This window comes from Microtus oregoni, unplaced genomic scaffold (genome assembly GCF_018167655.1).
Source record: "Microtus oregoni isolate MIOR12 unplaced genomic scaffold, Mior012 000011F_ref0000422, whole genome shotgun sequence".
Classification (NCBI taxonomy): Eukaryota; Metazoa; Chordata; class Mammalia; order Rodentia; family Cricetidae; genus Microtus; species Microtus oregoni.
The window spans coordinates 10138982-10152672 of record NW_024543070.1 but is presented as its reverse complement, the minus strand read 5'-3'; the positions used below and the strand labels follow the sequence as shown (position 1 = coordinate 10152672).

The 13691-nt window shown below is 44.5% G+C and overlaps 1 protein-coding gene across 3 annotated transcripts in view; it reads right to left on the bottom strand.

The window, feature by feature from the left end:
- Mcc (MCC regulator of WNT signaling pathway) overlaps positions 1 to 13691 on the bottom strand; it is a 369600-nt gene that overhangs the window by 141794 nt on the left and 214115 nt on the right. The window contains exon 1 of one of the 3 annotated variants that reach the window (XM_041660359.1): positions 1125 to 1173. The exons of the other annotated variants lie outside the window; for them this stretch is intronic. The gene's annotated coding sequence lies outside the window, so the exon portion shown is untranslated. Of the gene's footprint in view, positions 1 to 1124; positions 1174 to 13691 lie in introns of those variants that run through there. 3 annotated transcript variants of the gene reach the window in all.

Here is a 13691-nt window from a genome sequence, read left to right as displayed (position 1 = left end):
AGCTGCTTTCCTTGCCCGGGACAGTTACAAACTGACCGTGAGGAATTGAGTTCAATGTGCAGCTTTGCAAAACAAATAAAGGAAGGATAGGGGAGGAAGCTGGAAAATAAAGAGCCACTGTCCTCCGCTTGAGCACACAGGCAGCTTAAAGGGAAAACGCTTTTCACTGGTTTCTTTTATAAGAGGAGAAAAAAGTGTGCCCGAGCCAGGAAGCTGCTTTTTAAATCTTAAGACTAATCAATAGACAGCCATAGCAGCTCCTACATTTAGGGCTGACTCTGAAAGGTTTTCTCCAGCTACCACCAGCTTCTGATCTTTTTTTTTTTTTTTTTTTGATGGTAGACTATACAGAACATTAGTCTATAGGCTTACCTTTGTAGTCACCTTTAAGACATGTGTGTTTATTAACCAACACTCAGATATGCTTACAGTCTATATGGAAGGGACCCAGACTCACACATACTAGCTCCATCCAGCACTAATCTAAGGCTGTACAACCCAGGTGCCCTGGACATCTAAAGGTATGGGCATGCGTCTACACTAAAAAGGCAAAGGCCATATAATTCCCTACTTTGTCTATAAAGGAAAGACAAACTCATGAGTTTCTGACTTTGGCCCACACTGCCCACCCCTCAAATGCTTCTTTCCATCCCCTGCCTTTCAGTACTGTGAAGTTAGCAGTTCTCCCCCTTTTACGGGACTTTTTATCTAGTTACAGAGAACTTCACACTTTTACCTCGACAGTGTCATAGAAGAACATGACGGCGTATTCTCAACCCAGATTTTCTCACCCACATCAACAAGGCAGCTCACTGCCAAGTTTCAGTACAACCTTAAATTATCCCAATCTAGCAAAATATAATTTGCTGGCTGCTAATAAAATGCATGCAACTTTACCTTTTGGAATATTTAAGCCACCAAGTCAGGAAATCTGTATTGAGAGGCAGTCTTCAGGACCAGAGGCTGGTCTCTAGGACCATCTAAGATCCTCATGTCCATCCAATGCAGCACCTCTGAACCGGTAAGAAGATGGGGTGTGGGGTGGAGAGCGAGCCCCTAACCCCACTTGTACCTGAAGGTTCCGGTCTCCCTTTGCCCAACATATGAACTGGATGTCCGCTTACCCGAAGTGTGGGTGCAGAGGAGGTGGCTGAACCATCCAGAGGCAGAGGCGGGTCTCTCCTGCCACACTCAGTTTCACTCCTGTTCTGTAGCCTTTTAATGAACTCAGTGACTCAGCGCCAGACCCTTCCCCCCACAGGCCTCTAGTGACTCCTCTCAATCGCCCTGATGGCCATGTGACAGCACCGTTGTCTCCACTGAGACTAATCCCCTATCAATAAGAGCTTTCAGGGCAACTGGGACCAGAACGCTCTGTCTCCCATCCCCTTTGCTGACCTACCCGGGGAGCACAGAATACTCCCCAACTGTGTACTACTTACAGAAGGCTCCACATACACAGAGTCACCCCCACGTGATGGTTTTCCTTGCAAAAGTTTGTGGTTTTAACAAAGCAAGTTGGCTAACTAACGTTCAACCACCACTCAGCCAGGCGCAGTGTGCGCTACCAGGATGCGACATGGCCGTATTTCACACGCATGTCATTGAGAACACAGGCACCAGAGTGGAGAATAGCATAGGCCAGGACCTGAGCACAAGGTGCAAACACAACCTGCATGCTAAATAACAGGCCAGGATGAGCTCTTAAATACCTAAAGTATGTAGTCTACTGTTAGAGTCCTCTAGCAAAGACACAGGACACAGCAACATGGAAAATTATCCTCAGAGTAATATGGATAGAATGGGATATATCCCATAAGAAGACCAAAAACAAACAAAACAAAACAAAAAACCAAAAACCTCCAAATCACTGAGATTGGTTCCTAAAGCTGAACTTGTTGGCCATCCCTACACTGACTAACTGGCTAACTCTCACAACCTGTCTAGCTCTGCTCCTGCAATTCTCAACGCCTTTCTAAAGTATGATGCCTGGTGTAAGGGATCACCAGTCTTTCTCCTCCCTGAGACAGAGTCTCACTGTGTGGCCCTGGCTGTCCTGGAACTTGCTCTGTAGACCAGGCTGGCCTAGAGATCCTCCTGCCTCTGACTTGGTTGAAGGTGTGTGCTAACACACCTAGCAGGGAATACCAATCTTTATTGGCAGGCTTTCTGACCATGCCAGAAGGAGAAGCATGATATCTGCAAGGAAACACTGTCAAGGAGATAATGGGAATATTCGCAGAGATGTCTGGAGAGATCATATTGAGGATGTGTAAGGATGTTTAAGTGGCATTATGGGTAAAAACAAGGATACACACATATACATGCATGTATATTGATGTGCATATATATGTATATATACATATGCATATGTGTGTATATAGCCTTCATATATATGTATGTATGTGTTTGAGGACTTATCCAGAACTAAAACAGGAAATTTTAAAGTCACTGTGACCAATGAAGCTCCCAGAGCTATCCTTAGAAAAGTTCTATTTATCTTTCTCAAACATGATGCTTTTTAGTTCTAAAGTTTCGGTGTTTTTCAACCGCACCCTCTTTTTCTCACAAATGAATTGATTCTTTTAAATGCACTCAAACAAAGATTAACATCTACAATTAAAATGCAATGCTCACACTAGTTAGAGAGGAGGAAGATACAGAAGATAACAGGAGAAATGCCAGGAAGACTATTTACACATGGGAAGCTCAGGGCTGACCAGAATCTGGGAGAAGGCAAAGAGAATCCATTCTAAGGCTGGTTTGTTGTTGTTGTTTGTCTTACGATTCTGGGTAGAAGAGGACATGAGAATTCCAACTATTTTCTGATCATTATACTTCTTGAAGTTGCTCAGTGAAAACAAAACAAAGCAAAACAAACAACCTCAAATTCAGCGCAGTAATGGCGGCTCGCACCTTCAATCCCAGCATCGTGGGGCAGAGCAAGCAAATCTCTTGAGTTTGAAGCCAGCCTGCTTTATAGAGCAAGTTCCAGGACAGCCAGGGCTACACAGAGCAAACGGTCTTGGGGGGTGAGGGGAGGAGAGAAACAAACTCTCAAATTCAAGGCAAATTAATTTGGCAAATTAATTGAACCATTATGAAATCTTCATTTTAAATTCAACTGATACATTCAAGCATACAATACAGAGAAGCTACTGAAATCTTAAAATGAAAAAGGGATTTGATTCATCTAGTAACCCCTTCCCACACAGCAGGCTGTCAAACAGGGGTGTGTTTTACAGCCAAACCTCCTGAGGAGTCCATCACCACAGGTGGCGTCTCCCTTTCACTTAAGGAGGCAGGCAAGGGAATGCCAACCACAGTAGTATTTCCCTACTTCTCTTTACCCCTCCTTCACCTGTCATTTTCCTCAGTGAGACCCTCGGACAGGGCGGACTTCTATTTTTGGAAGACATGAATTCCAGGGTTAGAAACATTGGAATTGGATCTGCATTTGAAATCAGAGCTACCACTTGGCTGTGGTTAGATCAGGAGAGCAAGTCAGTGTGCCTCTTCAAACCCTGGCTACTCTATATTCAAATCACAGGTCTGCTATGAGTAACAGAAGCGACAGCAGAGGTGTGTGACACAGGGCCTGGTACACAATGAGCAGTGGGTATTTGCTGTCCCATTAACAAGGACAGAGTATAATCGTGGTGGAGCAGGCAAGGGCAGGAATCGTCTATTCCGGAAAACAGGAGGTAGAATAAGGTTCTCAACTTGTGGGCTGTGACCCCTTTGGGGGCTCAAACAACCCTTTCACGGGGGTCGAATATCAGATGTTTTCATTATAATTCATAACAATAGCAAAATTATAGCTATGGAGTAACAATGGAATAACGTTATGGTTGGGGGTGAGCACAGCATGAGGCACTGTATTAAAGCGTCGCAACATTGGGAAGGTTGGGAACCACGGCTCTAGAGGAAGGGAGAGTAAGAGTTGCTCTGAGGAAATGAGATGATCTCCTCTTTCCACTGTCTGTCCGTGGAGTCATTCAGTGGGAGCCGTGAGCATAGCACTATATACACTGTCTCTCAGCAAGGCTCTCTTGAATAAAGCAGTTTCCAGAGCACTTAAATGTGAGCTCACTCACATTTCTATCCACTCATTCTATCCACTCATAGAAGTTCAGATACAAACCAACAACATGAAAGGAGACCTATTGGTGTTCACTATGCGTCCAGCTAAAGGTTAAGATGGTAGAACCTGACGTCCGAAATGGACCTCAGCAAACTGCCCTGTACTGACAAAACGACAGTCCCCTTCTCACGGGCCACATTCCCAACTTCCCAGCTCAGATTCCCAGTCGAAAGGCTTTGAATTTTCCACAGTGCTTCTCTGTAACCTCATCAGACAGAGAGAGTCTACCAAGTCATGTGTCTTGTCAGCGGCAATATCTGTCTGTCAAAGGCAGCACACACAAGAATCACGCCTCCCCACTCAGGCTGGGCTTTCTACTTCCTTTCAGGCATAGGCCAAGTGAAGTCATCGGGACAAAGCAGAGATGTAGCCAAACTGGACAAGACTGAGGACTTTCTTGGGGAAAAGAAAAATGTATTGTTTTCACTTTTTGGTTAAGACACGTTTCCTGGTTGACCGTGCATAGATCCACATTATTATGCCTAGGTTTTATTTATCTCCCTGGCCACCTTTTCCACACATTTGCTGGTCCCCGTCCTTCCCCCCATGTAGTCTGCTTCTGCTTCTTTGATATATTCTTAGATCTTGTCTGTCCCTCCCATACGACCATCTCTACTTCCACGTCCTACACCCCACACACACGGGGGTGTGTGGGGGGGGGATGTTGGGTTGGAGGAGACAAATCTAAATCTTGATTTCACATGACAGGAAATGTGATATTTGCCTGAAACTTTCTTTATTTAACATCTAGTTACATCTATCTTCTTATGAATGTCGTAATTTCATTCTTTACGGCCGAATATATGTGTATCAGATATACGCAAAAAAAAAACAAAAAACAAACCATGTGGTACCTACACACGTATTCAACCATGTCAGCTGGTTCCATGACTCAGCTACTGAACACAGCCCAGCAAGCACTGATGTGCAAGCCTCTCTGTGGTGTGCCACTTAGACTTCTTCGGGCAGGTCAGTCTGGACCCCATGGTGTGGTTCTATTTCTCGTTTTCTGAGGAACCTCTGTGACCCTCTTTGGGAGAATTGGGGAGTTATTTACAGTTTGTCTCCCCTGCTTAGAATGACAACTTTGACTAAAAGAAACAAAAGCCTAAACCTTTCTGCACCAGGTTGTTTGAGATGGGGTGGACCTTTAATTTTCACCTTTAATGTGAATGAATAGAAAATGATCAAAGAAGATTTTTGACCCCAAGAGACCATGCAGATGCTCTGAGGTTGAAAGATGGCACCAGGCTCACTAGACTCTGGACAAAGGGAAATAAACAGAAAAGTCAGGTCGGAAGTATCCTAGAGGAGACAGCATCTCTGTTCACTAAAAGATAGTCCTTACCTGAGGAACTACAGAGACCCCCCAGTGCACCACCCCAAGGCAAATTAGATTGCTTAGTGCCTTGATAAACTACAAAGCACCATAAATCTCAGGGCCCCACACTGACACCATGCATCCTGGGATTGTTCTGTCAAGGGTTAACAGGCAAAGTAATGTCATACAGTATTCTATTTCTACCATACATTACTTCAAAAAGTGGGTGGGGAGAGAGGGCCCATTAAATAATCTTCCCGGAATACCATCTTTCACAACTACGGTTTTAATAGAAGTTGTATATCAAATAGCATAAGCTCATGTTCTGTGTCAAGTGTCTGTGTTCTCCTGACAGCTCCTTATCATCCAAGATTGGCACTATAAGTAATTCATTAATTCACACATGCAAACCTCATTCTGGTCTTTAAAGAACACTTGACATGTTTACCTAAAGTTATAAAAACAGACTTATTAAAATTCCTCCAAAGTAGAAGGCTCTAAATATAATTTTCATTACTCAAAATTGTATTGTCCCAAATAAATACACCTATAGCTGTCCAAATTAGTTGAGCAGAGCCCAAGAAAAAGCAAAACACAGGTCTCTGTCTAGCTCAACTGGCTAGACTATGCAAGTTCACTGGGTTTCTCTAAGCAGTGGCAGAGGGATGCAAAGGAAACAGGTAAACCACAGAACAGACCAGAATATACACATTCCATGGCAGACCCATCCTGAGTTCCTCTAGGTTTCGTGCACATGGCTATCTTTATAGCTGCCATAATTGTTTTGTGACAGCATGGTATAAAATTGTCTTCTGAGAAAGTAATTTATGTTAAGTTTCGAGCAAAAAGGAAGCTGCGGCTGTGGACGGTTGGGTGTTTCATTCAAGGAGAACACTCAGTAGGGAGCAGGAAAGTGTTTCTTTTCTAACTTTAGACTGTCGTGCCTGGTGTTACCTGGCCTGCGGGCACTATTCTTCCATGTTTATTTTGACGGAATCTACTGTCTGTGATTTCACACTTGGGTCTGGGTCTCATCACATTCAACATAAATATCCAGCGTCGGCAAAATTACAGGGGTGGTTGATAACATTTGGGAAATTTATAAACGGTCTGTCCTGAATGTTATATTGCTTGTCCTTTTAAAAGTGGTATCCCTGTTTATAGCCGTCTCTGTCAGAGAGGCAAGAGTTCTAAGACAGTCTATACCTGCTATTTTCGTTATGGTTTCTATTGCTGTGAAGAGACAGCATAGCATGACTGGCAACTCGTATAAAGGAAAACATTTAATTCAGGTGGCAGCTGACAGTTTCAAAGGTTCCATCTATTGTCATCATGGTGGGCACTGGCTGTTCTTCTAGAGGACCTGGGTTCAATTCCCAGCACCCACATAGCAGTTCAAGTCTGTAACTCTAGGCCCAGGGAATCTGATGCCCTCCACTGGCCTCTAGGGGAACTGCATGTATATAATGCACAGACATATACAGGCAAAATACCCCTCCATATGAAATAATAAAATAATAAGACTTAGAAGGCATCTCCCTATACTTTCTTAAAATTCTTCCCCTCCTCCTATTTCTTAAATATTTATTCAGTGTTTATTATTAGCTTGGTGTTCTGTTATAATAGGAGATAGTCTTTTTAAATGTACATGAGGTTTTTATTTTAAACTTCTACTTTAGTCTAAAGTATAAAAATATAAGACTAACAACCACTTGCCCCAACACACATACAAAATAAAAGTACATTCCAAGGAACCAGTGAGTGTATGCTCAGAGAACATCTAAGAAGTGGGTATTCATCCTAGCTTTTGTGTGACTGGGATTCAACAAGGAGCTTGAAATTATCCAATGTGAAAGTGGTGGTGCCATGGGATGGTCTTTCTGTACACTATGTGTATGTATTGTTCTCATTGGTTGGTAAATAAAGCTGCTTTGGCCTATAGCAAGGCAGGATAGAGGTAGGAGGGAAATCTAAGAGATACAGGAGAAAAAGGACAAGAGTCTGGGAGATGCCAGCCTGCTCCTGAGGAGGCAAGACATGCAGAAATTGAAGTAACATGCCACAAACCACATGGCAAAAAATAGTTAAGAAATATGGGTTAATTCAAATGTAAGAGCTAGCTAATAATAAGCCTGAGCATTTATAAGTAATATGAAGCATCTGAGTGGTTATTTGGGAACTGGCAGATGGGAGAGAAACATCTGGTTACAGTGGTAAGAGGTCTGAAAGAATTTGCTAAGGTGCAAAGAGCAAGCACTTCTGGGGAAGCATAAGTCAAACATGGCAAACAGAAGGGTCTGCCTAAGGGTTCATGGGAAAAATGAGAAATCAAGATTGATGTTTCCAGAGATGCGCTCTAATGGAGTGATCATCAATAAAGATTTGAATAGCACTTTAACATAGTGTAGTACAGATAACCAGATATGGATCTTTCAGTTTTCATACAACCTCCAGGGACAGAGATCCATCCTAACAAGGCACGCCACACACAGTGTAAAGGCATTCTCTGGGCGTCAACTCCTGCAGCGTGTCCGCTGGCCTCCAGAAGTACAAGGTGGCACAAGCGCACATGCACACACACACAATGAATGCACAAATAAGTAAATAAATGTATATCAAAGAGACAAACACAACACACAGTCCCTTTTGTAGAAGCACAGAAAATGAGAACAGTTTTATGTGGCGCATACCTGAGAATTGAAATCGCAAAGTATACTGAACCTGAACACTCATGTACAAAAATGTCGCACCCCAAACTCATCCAGTACACGGCTTCCCTATGAGAATGCCTCTGAGATGCTGCAGTACAGCTCATGCCAGACATGCTACACACTTGCAGCTGAAATGTTGCATGCAGTAACAGTAGAGGGGTATTTGATAACTAGCATCCCACTAGATTCTCAATAATCACACAGTAGATGCAATGATGCTGTTAGGTAAATTATGTGTCTTACCAGGTTACGGGTTCATAACACAGAACCACCGTGGGATGAAAGGCAAAACAAACAACAGAAAACCAGCTCCCCTTTCTCTACCAAGCAGCGTGATCCCTATGTCTGAGCGCGGACATTTGTTGCTGACAACCGCCACCAAACAGAGCTTTATGACCTGGCTCCACTCCAGACAAAGCCACAGAAAGCGCTGCAGAACATTCTTGGAAAGGATTCAAGTCCCACATGTAGCCTGATCTCCTAAAACTTCCCCACCTCGCATGGCACACCACACTGCAGACAGCTTGGCTATAACACTAACAGTCTTGCTTGTTTTACACACACACACACACACACACACACACACAAAGAGAGAGAGAGAAACACACACACACACACACAGAGAGAGAGAGAGAGAGAGACAGAGAGAGAGAGAGACAGAGAGAGAGAGGAGAGAACAGCTGCTTTCTTTTACAAGGCCAATATCCAAATGCAAGCCCACCTCCCACTTCCTACAGCAGCTGCCATTGCTGCAGTTTCATTCTTCCAACTCCCAACTCTTCCTCCAAAGAGAGGAGAAAGTACTCTTCCCGTGGGTCACTCCCAGCCCTGAGCTAAGCCATGCCAGATGCTAGGCGCAGCTAGTATATAGCCCGACAAGACTAGCTCCTCCCCACACTGGGGCAGGAAAGCAAACATACATTCTGGAGTACACAATCATCTCAGTCCCCTTCCATAACCAGCAAAGAAAAAAGGAGGAAAAATGAAGAAACTTAAAAACAAACAGTACATTGTTTAACCCTTCCGTCTACCATTCCTCCTGCTCCTACAGCTCTGCCCCACTCAATTCTAACCTTTCTGTTCCTTTCATGCACTTTTATAGCTTTATTCTTTTAACACACCCCACCTCACACACACACTTCCTTGTTTGGAGTGTTCTTTCTTCTTTTTGAAGTGTGCTGGGTTTTCTGTTATAAATACCCATTACCCTGCAAAGCTTGTTTTCGCAGCAGAATGGCCATTGACCTGTATTTTAGGATAAGCTAACGAAGACCCTTTCTCACGATTATGCAAAGTAGAATCACTTCTATGATGTACTGCCATTGCCACTCTTCCCTGGCATCCATGTACCTCACCCCCACCCTGACGTCCCCCTGATCTGCCACAGAGAAGTTATTCCCACGGAAGGAGTAATAAACAGAAAAACAACTAGAAACCCCCAAGAGGTAAGCCTGGGAAATCAGCTACATGTAACCACAAGGTGTTCAAGTACTAAACCGAACATGAGCGCAGTCCTAAGAGTTAAGGGGCCAAAGAGACATGGAAAGGAAGGGGTAGGTGATAAAACCCGTGGAGCAGAAGCTGTTTCGAATGCAAGGCATGACAGCTCACGTGACTCATGGCTTTCAGTAACTGCTCATAGCCACCGTGATGGTGTCTATGGAAAGACTAGGTTGAGAAAGGAGACCAGGGCTGATGAGGGAGCTGAGGGCTTGCCACCCGAAGACCCACGTTTTAACCCTGGAATCCGTGTAAAGCCAAAAGGAGAAAACCAAGCCCTGAAGGGGGTCCTCCACATCCACAGGCTCACAGGGACTTACTCATGTGCATGCACTGTAAGAAGAAATAAACATGGGCTGGAGCAATGGCTCAGTGGTTAAGAGCACTGATTCTTCTTCTAGAGGACCCAGGTTCAATTCCCAGCACCCACATGGCAGTTCACAATGTATGTAACTCCAATTCCAGGAGATCTGGCACCTTCACATACATGCAGGCAAAACACCAATGCACATAAAATAAAAATAAATATAGGAAAAACTAAAAAAAAATAAACAGATACACCTAGCAAAAAGAGCATAATATCAGCCTGAAGAACCCTTGGGCTCTTGATGCTGGACAGCAGACAGCAACACTGGAGAGTTGCCCATGGCTTTTTAGCTATGTGTCAAAGCAGAGTCCCTAAGAAAGAGAACACAAGTTCCAGATCTCACGGTTCTCTCTGTACAGGCAGAGAGGGGGTGGAAATACAACTCTTCCGGGTTTTGAGTTTCTTATTCCTGGCACGTGCGGTCCTTCCCAAGCACTCCCAGCGGACCATCAACTCTCCTTTGTCACCACTGTCACTCAGGACTCTCCAACTCACTTAACAGAAGCCAGAGTGTCCGGAAGAGGACACACTGGCTGGCCCCCAAATCCTTTGAGGACTAAAGAATTTCCCTGTAGGGTGCAACATTTTATTTTTTCTCTCAGCTTCCTGAGCCCTCTCATTCCTGAGCCCTCTCATTCCTGAGGCCAAATACACAACTCAAGGGACCCAACACGCACAAGGGACCCAATCAGTGTCCGAGTCACTGTGTATAGGATGTGTGTTTCCTGCCCTTGTGTTGTCTTTCCTGTACCCTCCTCCCTCCCAAATCCCTGTTCCAGACTTGAAATGTGTGACTATGCACAATGCTGGGAATGCATAAAACCCAAGAGGCTCCAGCTTCAGCCCTGACAACCAGCCTGGGCTGCAGCCAGGGTATGGTGTGCCCTCTGCTTAGCAGGCTCACACCCTCGGGCCTGCTTCCGAGCTCCCCAAGGATGGCAGGGCTGAGCTGAGGAGAGTGCAGTACTTAGCCACCAGCCACAAGGTACTCAGTATCAGTAGAAATAACGTGGACCCCAAATTTACCCAAACGTGTAGTGTTTTCTCACTGGGCCCTTTACAGGGAAGGTTCGCCAACCCTTGTCCTCTCTATAACTTGGTGTCTTGTTCTTCCTACCTCTGTCACTCTCCCTATATAGATAGGCTCTTGTTATCACAGTGTTCCCTAAAAGTGCTACCTGGAGTTCTCTAGGAGTCTGTCAGACATCTCCCTGGATTACACAATTCTCCCTCTCTCCAAGACAGCTTCACCGGCACTAATCCTCCAATAGTCACTTACGATATGATTATTCATAAGCCTTCCTGGGCTCACCCAATGACTGAGGCTCTTGAGGACAAGGCCCAAATCTAACACCAGAAAGCCAGTACATCATCAGGTGAAGAGCAGCCATTCAGAAAACGCCAATGGGATTGGGGAGTTCACAGGACAATATGAAGGTGACTACATTTAAAGGCTGTGGAAGCTCAAGGTTCCTCGGGAAAAACCTCCCATTTAGGTTATTATGTTTCCATTCTCTTGTGTTTTGTCCAGCGGTCTGTAAGCAGCGAGGGTAAAAAGGCAGAAGCTCTGGACAGGGGATTGCCCATCTAGGTAAGGGCTCCAAGTCTGTCTCCATGTGGATGGCATCAGTGTGTGAGTTCTCAGAGCACAATTATTCCGGCTATAAGATCAGGTTATAAGCTAACACCGGTGTCTTAAAGGGCAGTGGTGACATCAGGAATACGTGTAACCTTTCTCCTGCCCAGCCAAAAAACGCAATGTTCAGTAAGTAGGGGCTGTTATTTTTATGGACAAGTGATCTTGCTGTAAAAGGCTCTAAAGATATTGGCAATCACATGGCTGAGTTAGTCCTACCAACAGCACAGCATCACAATTTAGCTTTTACAGCCAGAGCCCAGGTTCAGGTGGGAGTTTCTTATTTTCAATTATAGTAACAAGCAGCCATTAAAAATAAAACCCCAGATCCAGCTGTAGTGATACTCATTACAGTACGAGCCCTAGGGAGCCTGGGCAGGATCATGAGTTCAAAGCTAACCTAGGCTAGGTAGTGAGACATTTTCTCTAGAATCAAACTAAAAATCTCAAAATCTAGAGGAAGAAACAGACCTTCCCCAACACACACACACACACACACACACACACACACACGGGGTGATGGGGGATACTTCATTGGTTTAAACCCCAGCACAGCTGATCTCAAGCCACGGGCTGTGAACAGTTGCTGGAGAATCACTGTTTAGTGAGGACATAGACCCTGGTTATTTCCCATGCTTCAGCAGGTGCCCCACATCCATGCAGGTATAGGCATCACTAACTGCACTTAGTGGATCATTAAAAAAAAAAAAAGACATGAAGTTACGAGCTGGTGTATGGGAGGAGCTGGGGGTGGGAATGAGGGTCATATGTGATATTTAATTGTGTGCATGTATAAATTCATTTTTTACATGAAACAAATGAAAGTTGGCATCCAAAAAGCATCCAAAAATGGGGAGGGGGTCCTATAAGTACTTTTCTCAATGAAATTGAACACAGTAGGGTGTGTATGTGGTGTGTGACACACTAGCTACATACACCACATATCTTGAAATTTAGCCAAAAAACTTTAATGAGGACATTTTGGTAACGAAAATGACAATTAATTAAAGCTATTCCTCAGGCTACATTGTTACAATGTCTTTTTCTTACACTGAGGTATATTCAAGATCTCTTCTTTCTTTAAGGTGGAGGTTATCACACCAAGAAAGAAAGACAGTCATTCTACATGGCAGCACACAAAAATGGAAGACACACACACACACACACACACACACACACACCCCTCATCTGTGGAATAAAATGTTAGAAGGGTCTGGAAGTCATAGAGTACAATCTTTAATTAGGGGATGAACTCTGCCCTCTGCCTGCGTCCCTAAATTATGATGTGACTGTGTCTCTATGATGAACAGCAAAGTTACGTCATTTATCTTGTGTGTGTGGGGGGGGAGTCTCACTTGCGTAGCCCTGGCTGACCTGGAACTTGCTATGCAGACCAAGCTAGCTTCAAACTCACAAAGATTCCTTTGCCTTTGCCTCCCCAGTTCCGGAATTAAAGGATGCTCCACCAAGCTCTGCTTCTCATTTTCTTTGAGAGGGAAAGCAGAGACCTTGGGCACAGACTACCGAGCACTGAACATGGAACTCCTACCCTGTCCATCCCCAGGAGAGACGGAGAGTCAGACAGGATGAGCCCATGCTTGTGGAGGATGGCTCAGCACTGTTCTCCTGGTCCTACTCAACATACCCTGGGAGGCCGGAGAAGGGGAAAAGACGCCTGTCAAACAGTCTTCCCACATTCTCTGCAACTTAATCTGCCCCACTGCAGTGGTCTAGTTTAGAAAGGAGTTGTAATGGAAGATTTAGCATCTGGTTCCTCAGAAGAAGTCAGAAGGGGAAAAAGCTGTGGGGAGGGGAGCGAGAGCTTGTCTCTCCACCAAACTTCTAATCAGCCTAAGTGATACTGGCTCTGAAACACATTGTCCATGACAAAAACCTCCAAGTGCACGCGGCGGAGAAGTGGAGCCCTCGCTTGACTTATTCATTGTATTCTTTAGTACCTTAAATACAGTTTATCTTCCTGAGATTGGTTTGTGTTTTTGTCGCTGGGCTGG